The following is a 6056-nucleotide window of genomic DNA, read 5'->3' on the forward strand; positions in this document are numbered from 1 at the left end:
ATATATATTATATTAAACATTCAGAACTCTGGTCCACTGCTGTTTTCATTTTAAAGTAGAGGACTCTTTAAAGTAGAGACACTACATACTGATATACACCTGAACATCAGCAGGAGAGGACTCTTTAAAGTAGAGACACTACATATTGATATACACCTGAACATCAGCAGGAGAGGACTCTTTAAAGTAGAGACACTACATATTGATATACACCTGAACATCAGCAGGAGAGGACTCTTTAAAGTAGAGACACTACATACTGATATACACCTGAACATCAGCAGGAGAGGACTCTTTAAAGTAGAGACACTACACACTGATATACACCTGGACATCAGCAGGAGAGGACTCTTTAAAGTAGAGACACTACATACTGATATACACCTGAACATCAGCAGGAGAGGACTCTTTAAAGTAGAGACACTACATACTGATATACACCTGAACATCAGCAGGAGAGGACTCTTTAAAGTAGAGACACTACATACTGATATAATACACCTGAACCCAAAAGCTTCCAGCGTCTGCCACAAGTACTGGTGTTCAACTCGGTCAAAAGCCTTTTCTTGGTCTAGAGAAATCAGACCAAGCTCACAGCCCAATGAACCGGAGAGGTCCAGAGCATCTGGAGTCAGAGTCACGTTGTCAGGGATCAACCTGCTGGGTACACAGTATGTCTGTCTACGTGAACGACATGCTCCATCACTTTCCTCAGCCTCGTCGCTAACACTCTGGAAAGCAGCTTGTAGTCGGTACAGAGTAGAGACACAGGACGCCAGTTCTTAATCTCCTGCAGGTCTCCTTTCTTAGGGAGGAGAGTGAGCACAGCTCTCCTGCAACTCAGAGGCAACCTCCCGTTACTTAGACTGTCTCTGAGCACACTCAGCAGGTCGTCACCTATAACTGGCCAGAGAGCCTTATAGAAGTCTGCAGGCAGGCCGTCTATGCCAGGAGCATTCCCACTCTGCATGCTCTGCAGGGCCTCCTGCAGCTCCTGGGCAGAGAGCTCCGCCTCCAGCTCAGCATGGTCCTCCTCAGGGACGTTAGGAAGGCCCTCATAGAACGACTGCGCCACCTCTGGCTCGGCCCGGAACTCTGTTCTGGAGAGCTCTTTGTAGAACTCCACAGCACACTGACTCCTGAAGCAGCTGCCCAGCATTGGATCGAGTGCATCAGCCTCCTCTGACCATTCTTACGCTCGAGACCAAAGAACAAGTGAGAGGGAGCATCCATTTTCACGATGTTCTGAAACCGGGATCTGAGCAGAGCACCTTGAGCAGAGCACCCTGAGCAGAGCACCCTGAGCAGAGCACCCTGAGCAGAAACCCCAGCAGGTCAGACAGAGCTGAGCTTTTACTTTTGAAAACGTCAACATGTTCTCGCTCTCCTGTGGAGTCTGCCCTCCCTGCAGCTCCACCACTTCTCTCTCCAGAGCTCTCAGAGATCTAGCCATGTCCTTTGTGACATTGAGAGTGTACTGCAGGCAAAGCTGCTTGATCTTCCCTTTCCCTACATCCCACCACTGCAGAATTGTACTCTCTCTTAGACAAACGGTAGTTTTCCCAAAAGAATTTAAAAACATTTTTAAAATGGTTGTCGGCCAACAGAGAAGCATTAAAGTGCCAATACGCACTATTACACTGAACATGATTAATAAAAAGTGAGACTTGTACGAGGGAATGGTCAGAGATTCCCACTGGACTGATGGAGCAGCTTCTGCTCACATTCATGTGATGGTGAAGTGTCCTGATGACCTCATCGACCGCACAGGAGAAGGGTGTAAAGCCCCTCGCAAATGGCAACCCCTCCACTATCGCTGCGCTTATGGCTGAAGAAGCCCCCCCCCATCCCCTCCTCCAGTCACTCTCGTTCTCAGCAGTGCTGTGAGTTTCCTGGAGAAACGTCACATTTAAACTCTTGTTTCCTAATAAAGTAAATAAAGATGCTCTCTTAGCATCCCCTCGAGCACCGCTAATGTTTAACGAGCCCAGCTTTATGTCACTCATAATGAAATTATTGTTGCATCCTAACAAAATCAAAAACCTGGCTGAAGAAAAATAAAAGAGAAAAAATAAAACCAAGATGTACGTATTCATCATTCTTTGCAGTTTCCTCTCTAATCCTCTGAAGTATCTTCTTTAACCTTCTCTGGGCCGCTGAAGAAAGGTTCCCCGAAGGCTTCTTTAAGCCGCATGAGAACCCTGGCAGCATTGAGAAAGATCTGCACATCAGCAAAAAAGTCATCTAATTTCACCCCTTAGTTTCCTCCAGAAAGGATCTGATCCTCTCCCCTAGAGAGAGAGAGAGAGAGAGAGAGAGAGAGAGAGAGAGAGAGAGAGAGAGAGAGAGAGAGAGAGAGAGAGAGAGAGAGAGAGAGGCCACTGGGAGGCACGTAAACAACAAGCAGTAAAATACCATTCCTTGACAAATGCCTTCTTCCCGAGTCGCTTCTCTCCTCCATCACAGCGGCTGTGCACATCACTTTCGTGTTGCTGGCGGAGCCTGCGCTTGATATTCTGAACAATCTGTGCTGTTGTATTTGCTGTAAAGTGTCTCTACTGTAGGCTATTGTTTATTATATGTACAACACTTTGGCTCGACCAAAAATCGTTTATAAATGTGCTATATAAATAAAACTTGATTTGATTTGTAATTAATGTTATTCAATCAAGCCTCAAACTGATGGCACTTGTCCCTATAGCCTGTTTTAAATTAAAGTAGTCTGAGGTCCTTACCACCAGCTGCTCTTGCAGTAAATTGTGCACCTTACTGTCCCAAATGTAGTGACAGCTTTTCGTCTTTGTTTACTTAGTTGGGTTTTCTGTATTTGATATGTCTGTGTTATGTTTAAGAACGTGTAACGTTGCTGCCTTCTTGGCCAGGTCAGCAATGTAAATGAGATGTTGTCTCAATGTTTTCATCTGGTTAAATAAAGGTTAAAGAAAAAAAAAAAGATTTTTCTTTTTTTTTTTTAATGTCAGATTCCGGCGCGTACCACTAGCGGGAGCTGGCGTACCACAGGTTGAGAACCACTGCTCTAGGCAGATACAAGGGTCTTAACGTCATGTCGAGAATTTCTACGTTGGGATTGCAGGTTTTACATTTTACTGAGTATGATCGGCACCACAGATCAATTCCGGGTACTTCAAAGAGAGATTCAGGCATTGTAGATTGTAGTAAGCGTTTCCGCCAGGGGGGCGTTTTGCCGTCATTTGACGCAATTATTCAGCTCGGAGCTGCTAGTGCAGCTCGCGCGGCGTGAACTGAGGCTCTGTGGTAAACTGTGTGTAAAATGAGTCACTACAAAGAGCCAGAATTCCCATCACTGATGTAAAGAGATAGTATCTATAAGGGATGATAAGTAGTATTTTGTTAACTCAAGGTTTATATTAAGTGAGTTTTTATTGTGTCAACTTGTGTATTTATGCTTTTTAGATTTACTTTCTCTGTCTGTCTGTTCCAGGGCCGTATTCACCATATACATTGGGGGGAACACATCCCCCCCAATATTCAGATACACTCAGAATGTCCCCCCCAATAAATAGTAAAACATTTTTTTTTTAATTTAAATAAAATTGCTATTCTATGACTTCTTTATGTTGGTTACTTGTATACTTGAAAATCTATATTTTCTGTTATTGTGAGCTTCACCAAAATGATATTTCTTTTCATATGTAAATTGGTTCCTTATTTTGTACCCGTGGGTGTATTTCGCTGTTGCACCTCTGAGTCCACCTTCAGTTAGCTTGATGCTCCAAGCAGGTCAGTCATGTTTTAATTTGCCCTCCATCAGTTCTGGTATCTTTTCTAGTTAGCCCTAAAGTAATCTATATTATTTTATTTCGTAATGGTAATGTTAATGAACCCTCCGGTTTAGCTTCTTTGTGTAAGTAACTTGTAGTTCTGATGTTAAAACCGAACTTTTCAGGAATAGTAGCTAACTAGCTGTGGGCTAGCTGGTTTCAGTTGTTAGCCTCCCTAGAGGAGGTTAGGTCCCCCACCCGCCGTCAAATTGTCCCACCCACATTGAGGATGCTTCCTACACCCATGCCTGAGACACAGTTTTGTGACTATTGTTGTATTTTACCCCCACGGACAGGGGCATGGGGTTTAACAGGTTTTAAAGTATCCAATGTGTTAGTGATTTTTTATGTATTTTCCTTTAGAATGGCAGGAAATTAGTATTCAAATTTGTATTGAATTTTTGGTCCCCCCCAATGTTGACTCCATGAATACGGCCCTGGTCTGTTCTAGAAACCAAAATGAAAAGAGAGACGTCACAGCTGTCAGCAATGTGACAAATCATTTACAAAATCTGGAGATTTAAACCGCCGCCTGCGTATTCACACAGGAGAAAAACCCTACAGCTGTGAAGAGTGTGGGATAACTTTCAGTCAATCAAGTACTCTCAAATTACATCAACGTATTCACACTGGAGAAAAACCGTACAGTTGGTCTCAAATTACATTGTTTGTAGCCTTTATTTAACCAGGTGAAGCCCCTTGAGATCAAAAGATTTATTTTTCAAGGGTGACATGCAGGACATTAGTTACACATGTAACATAAAAACAACAATAAGGATGACAACAACATAATGTACAGGGTACAGTTTACAAAACTCTATTTACAGTGACAGGTACCATGAGTATCAAACAGCATGGCACCCAAACGAGTTTCAGAGTGATGCAGGGGAACCAAAGTGCTCAGTTTTAAACATGTTTGCAGACTGTTCCAAGTTAGTGGAGCTGCCCATCTAAAAGCTTTCTTCCCTCAGACAGTCCTAGCACTTGGCACATTTAATAAAACCACAGCATGAGATCTCAGGCAATACGTACATCAACGTATTCACACTGGAGAAAAACTGTACTGGTGTGAAGAGTGTGGGACAACTTTCACTACATCAGGTGCTCTCAAAAGACATCTTCGTGTTCACACAAGAGAAACACCATAGTAATTTTAAGAGTGTGGGAAAACTTTTTCTTAAAGTATTCACCTTAAAGTCCACGAGCGAATCCACACTGCATCCTTTTGATCAACTATGAGAGCCAAGCTAGCTGTTTCCTCCTCCCGATGTCCTGAGAGCTGTAGTTATATTTTAAGTTTGAGTTCTTCTGAATTGAAGTGTGACTAACAGTTTACGTTCTAACCAGCATTCACACTATGCCAACACAAGGCCACAGAGATGCTGCTTCTCCTGATTTAATTCATGTTTGTAATGGTTCCTGATCTCTAAAGAAATGTTATACTACTATACTTTGTTATTCCTTTTTTAAAATATTATATCTCAACTGCTAGCCTCGTTAAGCTGCATTGAAGGAATTTAGTTTCACCGTTCATTAATCCGCCGAGTAGTTTCTCCAATAATCTGTTTGGTTAATAAAATGTTGTGACTTTAAACTTTGATTGGGGTGTTTTTGATAGTTCCTGTTCAGTCTGTTCTGGTCTAAAAGAAGAACCATTCATGTATCTAGAACAGGGATGGGCAACTTTGAGGATAGTGAGGGCCAACAAAAAAATGTCCTCACTACCAGAGGGCCAGTTTGTGACCATGCACCTCCATCGGCAGGATACTATATCCACAACATTTAAATAGCCAACTTTAGCTACTAATTTAATGAGAACTAAATATATATACAGGCAATAAACATGTATTGTACCAATCACCAACACTGAGTTTACCAAGTAATATTCATCTTTGTATTTTGTTTCTACTCATCCCTCACATTCCATTACATAAAACCATGAACATATGCATTGTTCTGACCTTCACCCACAGCTGGATCAGTAAGCTATACATCTTAATGAGATACTTGTGGCCTCTCCTGCTGCTGCACAATAGACTGAATGTCAATATCAACATTTCTACATCCGATTTGTATGAGATGGAACAGTGTCTCGTCTGTTTCTCTCCCTTGACGTGAGGTGCTTCATTGTAGAGAAGTTGCTCTCGCAGATGTAAGTGCAGCCAAACATGCTGGCCATTGAGAGCGCAAAATCCCGGACGAGTGGAAAATGGCTGTAGCCCTCGCTACAGCCAGCTTAGAAGGGTTCAACCG

This window comes from Pseudochaenichthys georgianus, unplaced genomic scaffold (assembly GCF_902827115.2).
Source record: "Pseudochaenichthys georgianus unplaced genomic scaffold, fPseGeo1.2 scaffold_502_arrow_ctg1, whole genome shotgun sequence".
Classification (NCBI taxonomy): domain Eukaryota; kingdom Metazoa; phylum Chordata; class Actinopteri; order Perciformes; family Channichthyidae; genus Pseudochaenichthys; species Pseudochaenichthys georgianus.